The sequence below is a fragment of the Sphaerodactylus townsendi genome, linkage group LG03, assembly GCF_021028975.2.
Source record: "Sphaerodactylus townsendi isolate TG3544 linkage group LG03, MPM_Stown_v2.3, whole genome shotgun sequence".
NCBI classification, from domain to species: Eukaryota; Metazoa; Chordata; class Lepidosauria; order Squamata; family Sphaerodactylidae; genus Sphaerodactylus; species Sphaerodactylus townsendi.
Genome location: NC_059427.1, coordinates 147412398 through 147433968, shown reverse-complemented (window position 1 = coordinate 147433968; position 21571 = coordinate 147412398). Strand labels below are relative to the sequence as shown.

General features: G+C 49.3%; 1 pseudogene; it reads right to left on the bottom strand.

The window, feature by feature from the left end:
- Positions 1-20036, bottom strand: part of LOC125427910 — a 50254-nt pseudogene extending 30218 nt beyond the window's left edge.
- Between the last annotated feature and the right edge of the window lie 1535 nt (positions 20037-21571).

The following is a 21571-nucleotide window of genomic DNA, read 5'->3' as shown; positions in this document are numbered from 1 at the left end:
CGGCGATTGGAACTCAGCTCTTAGTAGGATGATCTAACCACTACCTCCTATTAGGTGGAAACCAGGAAGGAAGGAAATCCACCTTCCACCAGTCCTCAGAAGGGTGCGGCAACTAGAAACAAGAGCACCTTGGCATGGAAGAAGCCTCCGGCAGATAAGCACACGACTGCAATTCTATACAAAGCCTGATTAGAATAGAGGAGCGTTGGGATGCCTCCTCCTGATTGGGAGACACCCAGGCTTTGAGGGGGGGGGGAGTAGAGCCTAAGGAGGGGGTGCTAGGAAGCGGAGGGACTTCAGCACGGTATAAAGACAAGGAGTCCACCCTCCTTGTCTTTCTCCAGGGGAACTGATCTTGATTGGCTGGAGTGCAGCAGGGAAGCCTCCAGGGGCCACCTAGAGATTGGCAGCCCTACAGGAAGTGGGTCTGACGTATCAGCATTAAGGTGACACAGGAGGCAAGATTCAGGAGGTCCCGTGCTTGGGTGTTGACAGGGCTGGAGGGTGCTTTCTGTAGGAGATGGTGAGGGACGACAATGTAAAATCAGGGTTTGCAGCATTCAGGGGTAGTGGGGGGGGGGGAGGAGGAAGAGGAGGAGAAGAGCAGTTTTTTATCATTTGCATTTCTCAAACTTGCGGCCCTCCAGATATTATGGACTACAGTTCTCATCATCCCCGATGATGAGAACTGTAGCCCATAATATCTGGAGGCCCGCGGGTTTGAGAAATGATGGGAACTGTAGTCCAAAACATCTGGAGGGCTGCGAGTTTGACACCTGTGCTTTAAGGCGTCTCTAAAGCAGGTCACAATCACCTTTCCTTCCCCACAACAGATCCCCTTGTGAGGTAGGCGGGGCTGAGAGAGTTCGGATAGACCTGGGAATCGTCCAAGGTCGCCCCGCAGGCCGTATGTGGGGAAGCAAATGTGGTTCTTCGGATAAGAGTCCACCCCTCCTAACCACTGTGCAACAGGACTGTGATTTGTGAGACAGATCTGATTATGGAAATGCAAAGCGGAGTGAGAAATAATTTGCTGGCGCTTGGGCGAAGACAAAGGCGCAGGTTAGGTGATCCGTAAAGGTCGTAGTAAGGTCAAGGACACTCGGCAGAACCTTGTAGGGATGCATAAAGAGGGTTTTCCAGAGAAGGAAAATACAGGGAAGACCAAGACCGTTTGGCACGGGGAGATACCTGACCCTATGAGCGTCAGGAAGCAGTGACTTAAAAAGGCCACACTTGGCCGCTGACCACGGTCCGGCCAGGGACATCTCCAGTGCAGTGTTCAAAAATGCAATACAGATTGCATGATCAATATAATGCTGACCAGCATGAACATAAGAACATAAGAACTAGCCTGCTGGATCAGACCAGAGTCCATCTAGTCCAGCTCTCTGCTACTCGCAGTGGCCCACCAGGTGCCTTGGGGAGCTCACAGGCAGGAGGTGAAAGCAATGGCCTTCTGCTGCTGCTGCTACTCCCGAGCACCTGGTCTGCTAAGGCATCTGCAATCTCAGATCAAGGAAGATCAAGATTGGGAGCCATAGATCGACTTCTCCTCCATCAATCTGTCCAAGCCCCTTTTAAAGCTATCCAGGTTAGTGGCCATCACCACCTCCTGTGGCAGCATATTCCAAACACCAATCACACGTTGTGTGAAGAAGTGTTTTCTTTTATTAGTCCTAATTCTTCCCCCCAGCATTTTCAATGAATGCCCTCTGGTTCTAGTATTGTGAGAAAGAGAGAAAAATTTCTCCCTGTCAACATTTTCTACCCCAGGCATAATTTTATAGACTTCAATCCTATCCCCCCTCAGACGTCTCCTCTCCAAACTAAAGAGTCCCAACCGCTGCAGCCTCTCCTCATAAGGAAGGTGCTCCAGTCCCTCAATCATCCTCGCTGCCCTTCTCTGCACTTTTTCTATCTCTTCGATATCCTTTTTGAGATGTGGCGACCAGAACTGAACACAGTACTCCAAGTGCGGTCGCACCACGGCTTTATATAAGGGCACGACAATCCTTGCAGTTTTATTATCAATTCCTTTCCTAATCATCCCCAGCATAGAGTTTGCCTAGTGGCCATCTAGGTTGCAAATGCCACATGGTCTGTCAGAAAAATCAGCTGTCTCTTTTTTAGTCAATCAAAAAGCTTTTAATCCATTAACGGGGCCCATGAGTGGACTGAAGGTTGCGTTGCTAATTCAAGGACTCTGCTGGACGTGACGGGACACCTAAGAACAAAGCATTTTTTTCACCTTCCGAAAGTACCTTTTGCCCCTGCGCAAATGCCCACAGACTGAATCACAATACTCGACGAAGCAACTAGACTTAGTATCAGTGATGGCTCTAGCACAGGAACATTTTTATTGGCATGCTGGGCATCTGAATATCGGCAGAATTTGATATCTGTTTGGCGCAGAGCTGCCTGGCAGCTGTAAGAGGAGATACTGGCACGGCATGTGTATGCTCGTACCAGCCAATTACTGGCAGTGGCAACATTTACACCATCAGTAGCTGGGGTAGAAAATGTTGACAGAGAGAAATTTTTCTCTCTTTCTCACAATACTAGAACCAGGGGGCATACATTGAAAATGCTGGGGGGAAGAATTAGGACTAATAAAAGGAAACACTTCTTCACGCAACGTGCGATTGGTGTTTGGAATATGCTGCCACAGGAGGGAGTGATGGCCACTAACCTGGATAGCTTTAAAAGGGGCTTGGACAGATGTATGGAGGAGAGGTCGATCTGTGGCTACCAATCTTGATCCTTCTTGATCTGAGATTGCAAATGCCTTAGCAGACCAGGTGCTCAGGAGCAGCAGCAGCAGAAGGCCATTGCTTTCACATCCTGCATGTGAGCTCCCAAAGGCACCTGGTGGGCCACTGCGAGTAGCAGAGTGCTGGACTAGATGGACTCTGGTCTGATCCAGCAGGATGGTTCTTATGGGCAGCAATTGACCAATACTCGACCACATCTAGAATCACATCTATAGTGATTCATTGTATCCACTGGGTACTGTGAATCACATCTATAGTGACTAGAATCACATCTATAGTGATCCATTGTATCCATTGGGTACTGTGAGCCGTGAACCAGCTCAAATCTTGTACCTTCTTCTTAGGGGACCCTTTCAGGATACCCCACCTTTCTCCCCAATGGGAACCCAAAGCAGATTACATCAGTCTCCTCTCCCCCAGTGTATCCTCATAACAGTCCTGTGAGGGGGGTCAAGCAGAGAGAGTATAACTAGGATAAGATCATCCAGTGAGTTGCCTTGCCAGAGTGGGGATTCGAACCTGGGTCTCCCAGATCCCTGGTTCAACACTACACAACACTACCTCTCATATCCCTTCAACCTGAAATCTGGGGCCAACAGTACCTGACATGGTTGTCGTGAAACGTATGAAACACAGGAAGCTACCTGTCCACCAAAGATCATATTGCCTACTCCGGCCAGCAGCAGCTCTCCAATGGCTCAGCCCAACACTAGCAAAAGGTGTTCAAGGCAAGTAGGAAGCAGAGGTGGTGAGCCACCGCCTTCCTCTGCAGAGTCTTCCTCACTGGTCTCCCATTCAATTATCAGCCTGGATTAGCTTCCAAGGTATGATGAGATTAGCTCTGCCACGATGCCTCCCTCCTTCCCTTTATACTACTGATGACCAGGACTGCGCACTTCTGGATGTGAAATAGAGTCAGCGTGTTGTGGTGGCTAAAGCTCCAGACTAGGGCCCGAGAGAACGGGGTTCAAATCTCCCCTATGCCTTGGGTGACTTTGGTCATTTACGCACTTTTAGCCTCTTACAACCGATCAGCAGAGCTTTTAGTCGCCACTGGGGAGAAAGGCAGAATGTAACTATAGTAAACAACTAAAGTAAATATGTTCAGTAACAAATAAATACCTAGAGATTTAGGCGGTGGAGCCTGGGAAGGCAAGGTTTGGGGAAGAGAAGATACCTCAGCAGGCTATAATGTTGTGGACTCCATCCCAAAGCAGCTTGGGAAACTCATCTCTCTCACCTGGAGAACCTCTGTTATTCAGTGAGATCTCCAAGGCCCAGCTGGAGGTTGGCAACTCTACAGATGGCCATTTGAGGGAACTTGGTAGGAATCCTTCTACCAGAACAACTAACCACCACTAGAGCATTCTGTAGTCTTTTACAGCGAACCTCATCCTCCAACTGTAACTCAGCGCTTCCGCTCCTAACCATTTGGGGAACAGTGCCTTAACGGCTCTGGCCCCTGCCTGGTGGAATGCTCTACCTCCAGCTGTCCGGACCCTGCGGGACCTTGGTGAATTCCGCAGGGCCTGTAAGACGGAGCTATTCCACCGGGCTTTTGGAGGGGCTGGCCACGGTTCTATTGCCCCCCACTGAAACCGGAACTAAGCTGCCTTTTCCATCCTGGTAGGGCCCTGATTCCATCCTGGGCCCTGCCTCTCCTCCCTTCTCCTTTGGCCTTTAGACCGGGCGCCTGTGTGTGTGTTTTCACACAACCTTGTTGTGTAATCTGTATTTATTGTTTTAATTGCTGCTGAATTTTAATGAGTTAGATTTGATGTTATATTGATTTACTGTTCTGGAAACAGTCATGCTGTGAGCCGCCTCGAGCCCTTCGGGGATGAGGCGGCCTATAAATTTAATAAATAAATAAATAAATAAAAACTCTGCAGGAAGACACACACACACATACACCAGATTCTCTTTTCAAGGGGAGCATTGCAGGGATTTCCCATACTCACGTCAAAGGAGGGTTCCCCGTGGCCTCACATTTCAGGATAATGTCATCATTCGGGAACACAATATGCTCCTCCTCCGGCTGCGCCGTGAATTCAGGGGGTTTCCACACTGCAAAACAGAGAAAGGGATTGCAAGTGATAAGCCACAGCCAAAGATTCTTTACCAAATTGAGGAAAGGGGATTGTGCAACCAAAGGATCAACCATACGCAATTTGGACACAAAAATGACTCGTGTCCAAAGACTGAGTAATCCTAACAGTTTACTAGTTAGTCGAGTGAACCAGGTCTACCATGTGTCTATGGTACAGATCATGGCCCTACAACATACATGTGGATTGATACATTATACACAATCAAACAGCTTCTCTAAACAAATCTGAAAACCCACTAATGAGCAGTCAGAATCCGGTATTAACCCGGCTTCCATAAGTCTTTGATGGCTCGTGTATTCATGGCATTTTCACTATTCCTCAATCACTGTTCCAAATAATTTCATTCGTACCGTTTTGTTTTGTTTTGAATTGGACTTTTTAGCCACCCTCCCCCTAGGGCAGTGATGGCAAACCTTTTTGAGACCGAGTGCCCAAATTGCAACCCCAAAACCCACTTATTTATCACAAAGTGCCAACACGGCAATTTAACCTGAATACTGAGGTTTTAGTTTAGAACAAACGGTTGGTTCCGAGGCACGCATTACTCAGGAGTAAACTTAGTGAAGAAACTGTGCAATGCTTCAAATGGGTGAATCATGATCCTTGCCAGCAACCAAGCTTACTCCCAGGTAAAGGATCATGCCCAGGCCAGCCTAGATGTATGTGTGTGAGTCCTAGATGTCCCACATGATTAACTCTGTGTGTGAGTGCCCACAGAGAGGGCTCTGAGTGCCACCTCTGGCACCCATGCCATAGGTTCGCCACCACTGCCCTAGGGGCTTAGGGGGGTGAACAACAGTCTTAAAACATACTTTTAAAACAGTAGAAATCAGTTCAATATAATCAATAAAAAAACCAGAACCATAAAAATGCAGATGGCATATTCCTTTCCCCTCCCCACCCTCGTGCCCACGAGAGGCCAGATGGAACGGTAGATGTAGTTAACCAGGCTGGTCAAATGCCTGGCGGAACAGGTCTGTCTTGCAGGGAGCCTGTTCCACCAGGTGGGGGCCTTGTAGATCACTTTTGGGCCAGGGATCACCAGTAGGTGCTCTTCTGAGGAGCAGAGGGGCCTAACGGGGCAATATGGGGTGAGGCGGTCCCTCAGGTATTGCAGTCAAACTGGACTGCATTTATTACTGCACTGTCTATCTCCTGCTGTGAAATGTCCTACAGAAGGAATCATGAAAATACAAGCCGGGTTTTGTGCAAACTGCACTGTAGGACCAAAGATTTGGCACACCTGGTCCCACCCCGCTTAAGCAGGGCCGAAATAAAGTAACTCACAGAAGGATGTGAGAAAGGGCTGTTGACTTCAGCTGCCAGCCACCAAAGAAGCCCGCCCCTCCTAAAAATGTCAACTCCCATTGGCCGCGAATTCCCTCTCGCCTCCCCAATCTCCCCCCGCCCCGTTTCCTAAAAGACTTACAATTCTGTAGGTCATCTTTGCCGTCAGGAAAGCAAAATGGGAAGGAGAGAAAGAAGTTATTATTACCATGTCAGTGATTATGGTTCCTGCTCTCACCGTCTCTGCAATTACTGCGTCTGCTATTTTGCATCTGTCAGTGACCACTCCATCAAAGCTCGGCCCAGCATGAGAATGGAAGCGCGCAGTTGTATGCAAAAGAGTGAAACGACCCATGGGGGGTAGGCGCATACACAAAATGCATAACAAGAGGAGGGAAACACAAATGCATCAGAAGAGTCTTGTTGGATCACACCAAGGATTCATCTAGACCAGGGGTCCCCAAACTATGGCCCGGGGGCCAAATGTGGCCCCCTGAAGGCATTTATCCGGCCCACCAGGCATGGCGGCGATGGCTCCATTCATGTGCAGTGGGGGCTCGAGGGAGAGGAGGAACCGGCCCCAACGGCCGTTGATTGCAGTTACATGATGGCACCCCCAAATCTCCATGAATTTTCTGACCCAGAGTTGGAAACCTTACATGTGGCAACGCCTGCTCCGCCCTTCCCTCTCGGCTACTCCATGTGTTGCTCTCAGGCTTTCTGTTCCGCCTCACTCCCATTGGCATCAGCCAGGCTGGCGAATCGCTTGCTGGCTGCTAGGGAGGAAAGAACCCAGGAAGATACCTGATCCTGGGTTAGATGGAATGCTTCATTGGGAAAGTTCTGCTTTTTTTTTTTACAGGGGAAGGTATTCCACAGCCTCCCCAACAATATTTGGAGCCCACCCTGTACTTGACATACTTTGGTCACTGTTCTAAAAATAGACCATGACAGAAAGGCTGAAAGGTGAAATCAAACATTTTACAATCATTTGTGCATAGGAATTTGTTCATAGTTTTTTTTAGTCCGGCCCTCCAACAGCCTGAGGGACAGTGAACTGGCCCCCTGTTTAAAAAGTTTGGGGACCCCTGATCTAGACCAGTGATGGCGAACCTTTTCGAGACCGAGTGCCCAAACTGCAACCCAAAACCCACTTATTTATCACAAAGTGCCAACATGGCAATTGAACCTGAATTCTGCGGTTTTAGTTTAGAAAAATAGTTGGCTCCAAGGCATGCGTTACTAAGGAGTAAGCTTGGTGGTAGTCGGTGGCTTTGCTTTGAAGCAACCATGCAACTCTTCCAATGGGTGAATCACGACCCTAGGAGGGTTTACTCAGCAGCAAGCCCCATTGCCAGCAACCGAGCTTACTCCTAGTTCAGCGCATGAAAATCAGTGGGTTAACAGCGTTTAACAGGGTTACCTACACTGCTTCCCCAAAACTAGGTTTAATGCTAATAATCGAGCCCAGTGGCCCAGGCCAGCCTAGATGTGGGGGGGCACTCTGCACGTGCCCACAGAGCGGGCTCTGAGTGCCACCTCTGGCACCCGTGCCATAGGTTCGCCACCACTGATCTAGACCAGCATCCTGCCTCACACAGTGGCCACCCAGTTCCTCTGGAGGGCATAGAGGACAGGTCTTCCCCTAATAAGAACCCTAGAAGAGCCCTGCTGGATCAGATGGGTGGTCCATCTAGTCCAACATCCTATCAAACAAAGCGGTCAACCAGTTCCTCTGGAGGGCCAACAGCAGGACACAGGGCCGAGGGATTTCAGAAGAGCCCTGCTGGATCTGACCAGTGGTCCTTCTAGTCCGGCACCCCATCTCACACAGTGACCAACCAGTTCCTCTGGAGAGCTAGCAACAGGGCGTAGAGGCTGAGGCCTTTCACTGATCTTGGCTCCTGGACACTGCTGTTCAGAGGTATACTGTCTCTGAAAGTGGAGGTTCCCTTTAGTCACTGTGGCTAGTAGCCACCAACACACCTATCCTCCATACGCAAGGTAATGGAGAGTTAAGCAGGTACAGCACATAACAATGTGAAGAGATCAAGTGTAGGGTTACCAACTTCAGAAAACTGGAAGATGGAGGGCAGCATTCGGGGTGTGGAGGGACCTTTGGGGTATAACAATATAGAATCCACCCTCCAAAAGCATCCATTTCTTGCAAGAGAACTGATCTCTGTAGCCAGGAGACCAGATGGAATCCGAGGAGATCAAGTCCAGTGGTCCCCAACCTAGGGTGAACCAGAGCATTTTGGGGTACATGAAAAAAAATTCATGATGGGTTTGCTAATATGGGGATTCAAGGGTATGCAGAGGCATATCTGCGGAAAATGTAGCCCGGCGCAAAATCTGAGTTTTCCGCTCCCCCCCTCCCTGTATGGGCAGCCGCCCTCGGCCCTCCCCCATCACAATCAAACAACCTTTTTTGCACCAGGTCTTGAAGTCAGTGTAAGGAGGAGGGGTGTGAGGGGCGCCCCCCACATGACTAAATGGTTCCTGACTGGGGACATTTGACCCCATATGTCAAGTGAAAAAAGGTCAGGAAGGACGATCCGAGTCCGATCTGGGTATTGGCCACCCTAATCCGGTATCATGATAAGGAACCGAAAGCGAGGGAGGTGATTACATGCACACTGCAGTGTGAAAGTTCAGGGCAACGGACAGAGAGACTAGGGAGAACATGACACAAAACCCTGCAGCCGTGTGACACAGGTCCTGGGAAGAAATGGAGAATTTGTGCGCAGGCATTTTTGAGGCTCAGTGGATAGTCAATGGAGCATAAGGTGTGAAGTGAAAAAATGTCACTCCACTTGATGGTCAATAGGGAAGAGCAAGGGCCTGCAGAGAGCTCTGTTCGACTACTGCAGTCCCAAAGTCACCTGGGAATACCCTTGAAGGCACGCCCAAGCGGCAGGATCAAACCAGTATTGTCGGCTCCCTCTTATTCTGGCCGAGATGCTCAGCGAAACTGGACTAAAGAGCCAGAAAGCTCTGAGGCTGGGACTCTGGGATCTAAAGGCTTTGGTTATAAATCCAGTTTCAGGCAGAGAGCCAAAGTCTATAGCAGTAAAACAAAATTCAAGCGCAGCAGCGCTGTGGAGATGGACACGATCCAGTTTGGTCCTCAGAGTGGGGGTGTCCTTTGTAGCTGATTGTCTCTTCGACCCTCACAGGGTCAGAGCAAATCAGGCCAGCTAGCCTCCCTTCCCCGCCTTCCTTACAAATGGAATGGATTCTTGTAGGAAACATTGCATCTGGTTGAGTCAGCATTGAAAGATGCCCCAATTAGGGGAGGGGGAAAGTCTCCGGGGATTCACTTGCCTGCTCATCCCAGACATCCCAGGGGAGAGGGGAGGAGAGAGAAATACACAAACACTGAGCTAGGGAGGGGGCTGGGGGTTTCAAGGAACACTGGTGGAAGATGAGGAAACCCCCCTCCCCCCCTCCCGGAGTGGGCTATAATGAGAGGGAGCTCATAAGTACTCAATAACTGTGCTTCTAACTAAATTACATAAGCTATAACCTTGAACTGATTCTGAGTGCAGGAAAAGATGCATATAGTGGTTCAAAACAATCTGGAGAGAAATGTTCAAGATTATTAGGAAAGCACCAGGTACACCTCCGGGCAACTAGAAGTTTACCTAAAGGGATTAGGAACGGGATCCCAGGCAAAAGTGATGCTGTGCCTGTGACCCGCAGCTAAAATGTTAACCTCCAGATACTGGTTTCTGATACCCCCCCTCCCTTTGTACCAGAGAAGAAGCCTGTATTTTTTCTCTTTCTTTTATTTTAACTTTGAAAAAAAAAGTATGTACATGTATGGCATTCGAAGATAAAATATTTTTGATTTTATACAATACTATACATCTATTTTATGCATTTCTGAGTTTCTAAATTTTTTTCCGTGTCGTCTGCTGGCCTCCTTGTGTCATCTGAAGCTTCCGCAAAGCCCACCCCACCCCAGTTCATTCCTTATGCTGACCTGCGATATCTCAAAACTGCAGTGGGGAAAATCGTGATATGGAAGGGAGAACCGAACATGCTTCTCAAGGCTCCAAACAACTTACTGTGCGTAAACATTACACAAAATGAATTAAACATGCTGTGGATCAGCATGATCCAAATGTGCAAATATTTATAATGGATATAATGGGTGTTAACAAGATTCGCAAACAGCCTTCTGAAAAAGGCCAAGGGCATGCTCGGTCCATGGACATTGAACTCCACCCAGACACAGGATCTGGATTCACTAATACTGTGGCTACTGCAGGGAATGCAAATGTGAATATGAAGGTAAATGGACTGAAAACCCCACCCACAGTACAATGCAGCCAACCACACCTTTGCATAGCAAGTCCCACCCAAACGCTTACTGATTGGTTCCCCACCCTGGGACATGGACAATATATACCCCAAACATTCCCTTCTCTCTGGACGCAGTGTGTAACAGACTTCCCTCTGTGATACACCTCTGAAGATGCCGGCCACAAATGCAGGCGAAACGTTAGGAACAAGATCCACCAGACCACGGCCACACAGCCCAGAGACCCACAAACAACCAGCCTTCTGAAAACTTTTTTTCATTTGGGATACAGGCACGGTGTCTGCTGGAGGAACAGCCGAGGCAGCATCTTGCAGCCGTAAAAAACGAAGGCTGCTGACTCTCGGTTGAGAAATTCTGGGAGATTTGTGGGGGCGGAACCTGGGAAGGGCGGGGTCTTGGAAGGGGAGGGCTCTTGGTGTGGTGTAATGCTAGTCTCCACCCTCTGAAGCAGCCTTCCAGGAAACGAAAGTTAAAATGCAGCCACAGCTCTCCAAGGTGTGGCCAGGTCCCTGTCTTTTGTAATGGTAACTCTGTATTTGAATGGTGGTATTCTTCCCTTTGTTATATTGCTGTAACTGTGGTTCTTGGGCCCAGCAAGGGGCGGGCCAAGGGCAGCAGGGATTTAAGGTCTGGTTCTTTCTATATTCCTCAGAAATCGTCTATCCCTCACATGCTTCAGTTCTCAATAAAGTCTTATGTTTTTAGAAGAAAAACTACAGCGTGCTTTATTTTGGGACTGTGGTCTCACAGCTTGCAAGCTATCGTGCAAGCTATCTTTGCTTGCTTAAGCAATCTTTGGAGCATTGTCCTTTTAAGAAAATCATAGAGACACCCTGCCTGAGCGGCAGCTTCCCTGGAGCCAAGCCTCAGAGCCTGCAGGGGGAAAGGAAAAGATGAGTGAGTGAGTGAGTGAGTGAGTGAGTGAGTGAGTGAGGGAGTGAGTGAGTGAGTGAGTGAGTGAGTGAGTGAGTGAGTGAGTGAGTGAGTGAGTGAGTGAGTGAGTGAGTGAGTGAGTGAGTGAGTGAGTGAGTGAGTGAGTGAGTGAGTGAGTGAGTGAGTGAGTGAGTGAGTGAGTGTGTGAGTGAGAGAGACAGACAGACAGACAGACAGACAGACAGACAGACAGACAGACAGACAGACAGACAGACAACGGGCAGCAGCGATAGATAGAGACAGAGAGCCACCTGGCATCCTATTCCTACTGGGTAATGGAAACAGCCCCGTTTCCCATGAGACCAAACTGTCAGGGGAAGCCTAGTTATCTACTCAGAGTGTGAAGACACAAAGCAAAGATCAAAGAAAGAACGTCCCAAGATGGCAGAGATAACATATAGCAGACTGGTTACACATATCTTGAAGCAGTTACATAGAGCTAGGAATGCATCTCAATCACCTAAATGCAATCCCACTGACAAGACTTAAGGCTTTAAGCCAAATTCAGCCTATGCCTGTATTGAATGCCTGCCACTGGATGAGTAATCCAAGGATGAGAAATCGAGGGAGATACCTAAAACTTCAAGCATTGATTAGAACATGTATGCTTAAGCGCCCATGAGCTTTGAATGGCAGAAAGCTCATCAGCAACCCGCACCTAAGTGGACTGACCTATTGAATAAGGCAAAGGCACGATTAGGAACTATTAGAAAGACAGTTAAAATTAGGGTTGCCAAGTGTCAAGCCCTGGATCTGCAACCAATATCGGACTCAGTGATTTCAATCAGAAGCCTTTATTGACAGACAACGGCATGGCCAAAAGAAAGCCAGTTCAGAGAACTGTCCTCAAACAACACCTTTTTATGCCCCAATACTTCCCCTCCCTTTCCCCTCCATCTCCAGATATCAAAGCAGAATAACACAGAACAGGAATGTAAAAGCTGTTACTTTCTCAAGGCCCTGTGCAGAGACAGCAGGAGAAGACAGTGCTTGGGTGCCCCCTAAATCACTACATGCTACAAAGCATAGAGCCAGTGGGAAACAGAAAGTAAAATTAGGTCCGTTAACATGACAGAGAACAGAAACCCCTTTGATTCCAGGAGGCCCTCCTGACACCAAGTTGCCAACCTCCAGGTGAATCAACCATAATGAATATGAAGCAGGTGGCTCAAAGGTTAGCAATCCAAGCATGCACCTGTGTGGCTAAAGGTACGGTCATACCAGTATCTCTAATATTCAATAAACAATTACACAGTTAGAACTAAGCTTTTATACAGTGTTAAACTGAACAGCACAAACAGTGTGTACACAGGCTTATTATTGTGTAATAATTTACACAAAGATTCCTAAACCAAATAGTCCCTCTGCAAAGGGCTCACAGCAACAAATTAACATGAATGCGGGCTGTAATTCCCCAGTTGTTGAATGACTTCTTGAAACTTTCACAGTTTATCACACAATAATAACCCCGTGTGCATATTATGTAGGTTGTTAATTTTAGCACAGTATAAAAGCTTATTCCTAATTGTTTCAGGGTTTATTGAATATTAAAGATTCTGGTGCAACAGGACTGTTATCCGTAATGGTACTTGCTTGGACTGCTCCCTCCAGGTGAAATCTGTGGTCTCCTGTTCTTACAACTGATCTCTGGGCAATAGAGACCAATTCCCCTGGCGAAAACAACTGCTTTGGAGGATTAACTCTATGGCATTGAAGAAGAAGAAGAAGAAGAAGAAGAAGAAGAAGAAGAAGAAGAAGAAGAAGAGTTGGATTTATATCCCCCCTTTCTCTCCTGCAGGAGACTCAAGGGGGCTTACAATCTCCTTGCCCTTCCCCCCTCACAACAAACACCCTGTGAGGTAGGTGGGGCTGAGAGAGCTCCGAGAAGCTGTGACTAGCCCAGGGTCACCCAGCTGACATGTGTGGGAGTGCACAGGCTAATCTGAATTCCCCAGATAAGCCTCCACAGCTCAGGCGGCAGAGCTGGGAATCAAACCCGGTTCCTCCAGATTAGATACACGAGCTCTTAACCTCCTACGCCACTGCTTTGCCATGCAAGGGAAGGGGAGGGAGTGAAGGGTGGCATGCAAGGGAGGGAGGGAAGGGGACGGGGCCCAGCATCTGGACATGGCCCACCCACCCTAGTGGAGGGAAGGGAAGGGGAAGGAGTGAGGGGTGGCATGCAAGGAAGGGGAGGGGACCCTTCTGAGGTCCTTCCCCTAGCTGAAATAGATCATAAAACTATTATGAAAATGTTTTATTTCCTAGTTGCAATGTGTGCAGAATCCTGCCATCGAAGACCTCTCTCCGTCCCCCTCCCTCCCCAGAACCGCAGCTCAAATTAAGCAAATGGCCTGAATTTCAACGCAGGCTGGGTGGGGTAGATGGGAGTCAGTTGCTGAACCGAAAAATAAAAATAAAGCCACTTCGGATGCACACGCAGATCTGGCACGCGCTACTCTGGGGACCACATTCGAGCTAAATAAAATATCAGCTGAAGGCTCTAACCCCGAGCATGTTTGAGAAGAAGCAAAAGGCTGCCGCTTCTGAGTCGACATGTTCAGAATCGGCCTGTTCCAAAGTCCAAGAGTCGATGTCAATAAATATTTAAGTGGATCTGGTTTAACTGGGGAAGCTGAGCAAATAGCTGTGCCTGAAGTCACTTAGTGAATTCATGGGTAGGGGAGACTGGTGCTTCCGGCTCACGGTTCATGCTGCTAGACAATAAACAACACAGCAAGAAGCTAGAAGCACCAGGAATCTCTTTCCTGCTTTACTGGCACAGCCTTTAAAGCACAAATATAACTTCCCCCTGACCTGAAAAGTGAGGGCTAGCCCAATGCCCTTATATAAAGCAGTGGTGCGACCGCACTTGGAGTACTGTGTCCAGTTCTGGTCGCCGCATCTCAAAAAGGATATTGAAGAGATCGAAAAAGTGCAGAGAAGGGCAACGGGGATGATTGAGGGACTGGAGCACCTTCCCTATGAGGAGAGGCTGCAGCGTTTGGGACTCTTTAGTTTGGAGAGGAGGCGGCTGAGGGGGGATATGATTGAAGTCTATACAATTATGCATGGGGTAGAAAATGTTGACAGAGAGAAATTTTTCTCTCTTTCTCACAATACTAGAACCAGGGGGCATCCATTGAAAATGCTGGGGGGAAGAATTAGGACTAATAAAAGGAAACACTTCTTCACGCAACGTGCGATTGGTGTTTGGAATATGCTGCCACAGGAGGTGGTGATGGCCACTAACCTGGATAGCTTTAAAAGGGGCTTGGACAGATTTATGGGGGAGAAGTCGATTTATGGCTACCTATCTTGATCCTCTTTGATCTGAGATTGCAAATGCCTTAACAGACCAGGTGCTCGGGAGCAACAGCCGCAGAAGGCCATTGCTTTCACCTCCTGCATGTGAGCTCCCAAAGGCACCTGGTGGGCCACTGTGAGTAGCAGAGAGCTGGACTAGATGGACTCTGGTCTGATCCAGCTGGCTTGTTCTTATGTTCTTATGTTCTTAATCCTTCCAGAGCTCAGAAGCTAAGCAGGGTCATCCGACCGACATCCCCCCAACTGCCCCCGCACCCCTTACCTTAGCCTGCTGGAGCCTGCTGCGGGCTGCCCTTTGACCTGGCAAGGCGGGCCCAAGGGGAGGGGTGTGGGATTCTCCATCCCCCTCCCGTGACCAGCTGGTGTGCACCCGGGGACATGTGACCCCCACATGTCCCTGTGAGTGCTCCGCCTCTGCAAGGGAGTCCAGGGTTGCTTAGCAGAGGCAGGCAATAACAAACCACTTCTGTTTGTCTCTGATCTGACCTGGACAACCCTGGTCAGAGATCGGAAGCTAAACAAGGTCGTCCCTAGCGAGCATTTTGATGGGAGTCCAGGGTTGCTGTGTAGAGACAGGCAACAGCAAACCATTTCTACCCTGACCTGGATGGGCCAGGCTAGCCTGATCTCATCAGATCTTGGAAGCTGAGCAGGATACTTGGATGGGAGACCACCAGGGAAGTCCAGGGTTGCTATGCAGAGGCAGGCAATGGCAGACCACCTCTGATTGTATCTGCCCTGATCTAGACGTCCCCAGTTAAACTGGTCCTGTCAGATCTCAGAAGCTAAGCAGGGCCAGCTCTCATTTCTACTTGCCCGCGGGAGACCACCGAGGAAGCCCAGGGTTGCTATGCAGAGGCAAGCAATGGCAAACCACTTCAGAATGTCTCTTGCCTTGAAAACGCGACAGGGCTGCTTGAAGTTAGCTGTGACTGGATAGCACTGTCTACCACCATCGCGACATATTTGCATTTTTTAAGGTGGGGGGCTAAGTTGCATGTGCATCATGGAGACAGACAGAAGGGGCGGTGGCACTTCAGAGGGAAACAGATGGGCTGTTAGCAAAACGTGCAACACTTTTTTTTCTTTGTGCATTTACACTGCTGGAGTAAATCTCCGTATGGGTAAAGTGCTGTTAAGCCACAGCCGACTTATCGCAACCCCTGCTGAGGTTTGCAAGGCAAATGAGAAGCAAAGGTGGTTTCCCACCGCCTTCCTCTGCAGAATCTTCCTTGGTGGTCTCCCTTCCAAGTGAAAGGAGAAGAAGGAGGAGGAGGAGGAGGAGGAGGAGGAGGAGGAGGAGGAGGAGGAGCCCTTCAAAGCCCTTTTTCAACATTCTTAACATTTATATTAAGTGGGACATGTTAGCAGTAATAATTTTCTTACTTGTCCATATCAGAAGCCACTTCAGCTGAGAGAAAAGCCAAAGGCAGAGCAGAAGCCCTGTATGTGGTTAAGTTCTTGCACCAGTGCGATGCAAAACTGATGACAGGCATCGTAATAAAGGTGATATGCCCTCACGCTTTAGGTGACATGCCAGCTGCCTTCACCAACACCCAGCAACAACTATTCCCCCAGCTGAGCTACCACAGCAACCAGCGAACGTAAACACAGAAAATATATCCTGGGTACAACACTCAGGGCTTAAAATGGATTCTCACCATCCATCCACCACGTCATCCATCATCAGCAGAATTGTGATGGGTGGTGACATAAATATGTAAAGAATTCTTTCCCTTTTGTTTGGGGGGGGGGGAGGTGAACTGCTAGCCGGGGCAAGGTAGGCATTTTCCGGATTTTTAACTTGGCAAGCCCAAACGGTTCACCTTCGATCTAAAACTGAGCTCCTTGCCACCATCAAGAGCCAGAGTGGTATAGTGGTTAAGAGCAAGTGCGTTTGATTCCCCGCTCTGCCACTGGAGCTGTGGAGGCTTAACTGGTGAAGCAGATTAGCTTCTGCTCTCCAATATATGCCAGTTAGGTGGCCTTGGGCTAGCCACAGCTCTTCAGAGCTCTCTCAGCCCCACCCTCCTCACAGGTTGTTTGTTGTGAGGGGGAAAGGAAAGGAGATTGTAAGCCCCTTTGAGTCTCCTTCAGGGGAGAAAGGGGGGGAATATAAATCCAAACTCTTCTTCTTCATTTGCTTTGCATGCGATTCAGCCACACCCAAGGGAAACAGAGCAGTTGCCATGCTAGCAACTCAGTCACAACAAATTCATTAGCCTCGAATTTGGCCACTTCCTGGAACCCCTGGGGGGGTCTGAGCGCCTGGATGCCCTGGAATGGCCCTGCCTTGGAGCTCTGTCCCTGGTGCTGAAAAGGCCATTGTCTACCTGCCTGCTGGATCTTATATGCTGTCCGTGGTGCTGAAATTGGCCAGAAAGCACCTCTCGGATTCTGCAACCTTCCATTTGCACCAAAGATGCAAAGCGGTTTGAAAATGGAAAGGCGAGGCGGAAGGGTTCATTAATCCACCGGTGCCTTGTTCAGTTAGTTGACTCTTTATTGTGGCCCACAGGTCATTCAGAAACAAAGCGAACGAGATACGAATGCTCATATAAAATTAATAAACTATGAAAATGCCTTGTGAAGCAGCGGATAGCGGGAGAAAGTGCAGCGAAGGCTGGGGATCCCAGTGAATCAATTCCTAGACTTGGGTTCATCAGCCCTGGTCTTATTCTACTGCGCAGCCACAGAAACCTCTGCGGACTTGGGCAGTTCCTGGCTTCCCTATCATCTATAAAATGAAACTGGGTCAGCCCCTCTCCTGGGGTCATTCTAAGGATAGCCATGAGAAAATCTGTGCACATTGAAAATGCTACGTACATTCAAAGCAATATTAATTACTAGCAAGCTGGACATTCCTTGGCGGACCTGAGTTATCAGCCTGTCTTTTAAATTGTACCCCAGGCTTCCCCTAAGAACCTCAGAGCAATTTCAGCCAGTCAGGGATTGGCAATTAAGAGTTGGACTAGCATCTGCGAGACTAGGATTCAAATCCCCAGTCATTCATGGATGCTTGCTGCATGACCCTTGAGCCAGTCACACTCCCTTAGCCAAGCCTACCTCAAGGGGTTGTTGTGAGGACAAAATGGAGGAGAGGAGCACAAGATAAGCTGCTTGGCATCCCCACTGGGAAGAAAGGCTGGTTATAAATGAATAAATACATCAACATTGTCCATGGTTTTATCTTACCCATTTCACTATCAAGCACAAACAAAAAGAGGGAGGTACAAATGTAACCTTACAACTAAAATTAAGTACCTAAAAGGCCAAGAAGTAAATAAAAGGGCTGCTAAATGTAAAACTGCAAAGTATCAGGAACACATATGTATTTATCACAAATTAAAATCATGATGATTTTAATTTGTAATAAATACATACATGTTTTTGATACATAGCAGCCCTTTTAATTACTTCTTGGCCTTTTAGGTACTTAATTCCATTTTATTGTCACTACAATGACCCTGTGAGGCCAGTTAGGCAGAGAAAGCAAGATGGAGGAGGAGGAGGACGAGGAGGACGAGGAGGAGGACGAGGAGGACGAGGAGGAGGACGAGGAGGATGAGGAGGACGAGGAGGAGGACGAGGAGGACGAGGAGGACGAGGATGTGGTGGTGGTGGTGGTGGGCGGGCCATGTCCAGATGCCAGGCCCTCTCCCCTTCCCTTCCCTCCCTTGCATGCCACCCCTCCCTTCCCTTCCCCTCCCTCCGCTAGGGTGGGTGGGCCATGTCCAGATGCCGGACCCCATCCCCTTCCCTTCCCTCCCTTGCATGCCACCCCTCACTCCCCAGACTAAGGTCACAACCGTCTGCCCAGGAGAGGCCACGCCCCCCCCAGAGCCTCTGCTTGGCATGTAAAAGGTCCCAGATTCAGTCCATATAGTGGCTAAAGTTAGAATGATCAAGTAGTAGGTGAAAGACCACTACCTAAAACCCAAGACAGCAGCTGCCAGCCAGAGTAGACACAATACCAACCCTGGAGGAACAAGGGTCTGATTCAGCACAAAACAGGTACATGTGCAGGTTCACTGACTAGCTCACAGAAATGGGGACATAAAGAAAGGATGTAGCTGAACAGACGGGAACACTAGAAGAAATGTTTGGATTTATACCCTGCCTTTCTCTCCTGTAAGAAGACTCAAGACGGCTTGTAACCTCCTTTCCCTTCCTCTCCCCACCACAGAGGCAGGTGGGGCTGAGGGAGTTCTGAGAGAACTGAGACTACCCCAAGGTCACCCAGTAGCAAACAATCACCCAAACCCCGAAGCATTTTCCTCAGGGGGGAGGCAAAACGATGGCTCGGCTCCTGGGAAGTGGGAGGGCACCTCCTCTTGTGTAAAGGAGGAAATACAGGGAGACTTCACTGTGAAGCACACAACTGCACAGAAAGCTGTAAGTACACAAAAGGCCCCCGGTTGCACCAACGGAGCACTTCAGGAGAAGGCAAGGCTTAGAGGCAGGCTCAGGGGTGGGGAAGGAAAAGGGACTGGAAGGAGGCAAAGCTGAGCGGTCTCTGCAGAATGACAATGCAGAGGGGCTGGCGGCATTGTTGGGGGGGTGGGTGCTCTTGCTCCAGCAGTCCTCTGGGCCAGCGGCCTACCAGGAAAACTCCCTGGAAGTTAAACGGCCAGTCCACTCTTGGACAGACTGAGATTGACAGCAGATGACGCTGCAGGACGCGGATGCAAAAGAAGGTGTCTTCCGAGGCAACGTCGCTCTGCGAATGCAACAGGAACGGGGGAAGGAAACACCCGACGCAGAGACCAACGACAGAAACCGGCAAAGGTGGCCAGAGTGGTCAATGCCACACACACACACACACCCCGTCCCCATCAGAATGTGTGGGTGGGGGAGGTTCATGAACTGGGCTCAAAGATCCAGCCCCAGCCCTGTTCCAAGGCCCAGGCCAACGACCCCGGAAGAGGGAGAAGCAGCAGTTGTGGCCACAAACAACAACACAAAACAAACAACGACACGTTCATTTGCGGTCCCTGGCCAGAGAAAACACCATTCAATCGTCCAGGAAACTTCCAAAATGTTGGCTACTCACAATCTTTGGGCAGCTGGATGGCGACGGCCGGACTGCAGAGCAGCAGCAGCAGCACGGAGGGTCCCAGGAGCAGCAGAGCGGTTGCCCCGGAAGGCATTTTCCCCAGCAGTTTGGGCTGGGCCCACTCCCCGGACCCCAGGAGCGGCACAGCAGTGGCGGAGGAAGCAGCTCACCCACCCCAGAGTGAACTGTGGCTGCTGAGAGAGAGAGAGAGAGAGAGAGAGAGAGAGAGAGAGAGAGAGAGAGAGAGAGAGAGAGAGACCATTAGCCAAAAAAAATCCCACCCAACCCTGAGTAATTGAGATGCCCCTTCCCCCACAAAACATGCTCTCCCCAAGGACTTCAGCTCCGACAGCAAAAGGAAGGGGGGGAGGGGGAGTTAATGCAGCCCTTTATTTATTTATTTCCACCCTCCTTCCCTCCAACTTGTTGGAGGAGCGTGCTGTGTCCTTACAAGTGGGTGGACCACCCCACCCCCACCCCCACATCTCCGTTCCCTACCAGCAGAAGGGGAGGGGGGGGGATGTTAAAGAAGATGAAGAGAAAGGAAGATTCTTCAGTAGGAAAAGAGGGAGGGGTTTTCCCATTGCAGGGCATGTTTCAGGGCCAAAAGCAAGCGAAAGGAGGGGCCCTTTTGTTCTGGAAGGAGAACAGGTCATGGAAAGGCAGAGGAGTGGGGGGGGGAGAGAGAGAAAGAGAGAAGGGAGGGGGTGGGGGGGAGAAGGGGGGGGTTGGATGGAAAGAGCAAAGCACGAGTGACGGGGAAAGACAAACAACCTGCGAAGATGGAGCAGGGAAAGAGGGAGGAGGAGGAGGAGGGTGTGAATGAGAAGGTAAAAGGGGGAATGGAGGCTGAAATCTCACACTTTTAGCAGCTGATTGTCAGTGCTTATACATCCCCCACACTTTCCCCAGCAGAGATTTCCAATGAATGAGGGGTGAAAGGGGACCTCAGCAAAACAAAGGCTCCCCCCCCCCACCCCAACACCTTATTTCACCCTGTTCAGGAATGCTGTGGATACAGACGAGAGGAAGGCCCTGTTTTGGGGTGAAACGCTGCTCAGCCAACCAGGCTGCAAACTGATGAAAGACACTATTCCTCACAGATCCCCAAATGCCACCACGACCCCAAGAAGGGAAAACCCAGGAATCCAAAGAGATCGAGAAGCTCCTAGAATCTGAGAGACCCAGATTTGAATCTTCACTCTGCCATGAAAGCTTGCCAGGTGACCTCAGGCCAGTCTCGGCCTAGCCTACCTCGCAGGGTTGCTTGGAGGACAAAAGGGAGGATAGACTTTCAGAAAACGTGTTGGGTGCCCAAACGCGGGGGCAAAATGAAGCAGATAAATGAAGCGGATGAATAATTAAAATATACTAAGCGCGGTTTAACGCGGGCCGCCCCATTTACGAGGATCCACGAGGGCGCATCAGATCAGGACCCAAAGTATTTATTTGTTTGTGCTACCTCTCCAGGATCGGGTTTGTCCACACTCGGTAAAATCAAGGGAGGACTTTTAATTACATTTTCGCTCTTGACTGCCCTGAGATATGTGGGCATTAGGAATTTCTCCCAGGCTGGCTCCCTAGGACAAACGTGACTCTTGACTGTTCTAAGGTTGTGGAGCTGTTAAGCAAACACAGATGTCAGGCTCTGGAAAAAGTAGCAAAATTTCTTTACAAGTGACTGAATCCTGGCAATGTATACTACTATATACAGTCTTCCTGGTTCATGCTTTGATCGTACTCTTGATTTGTA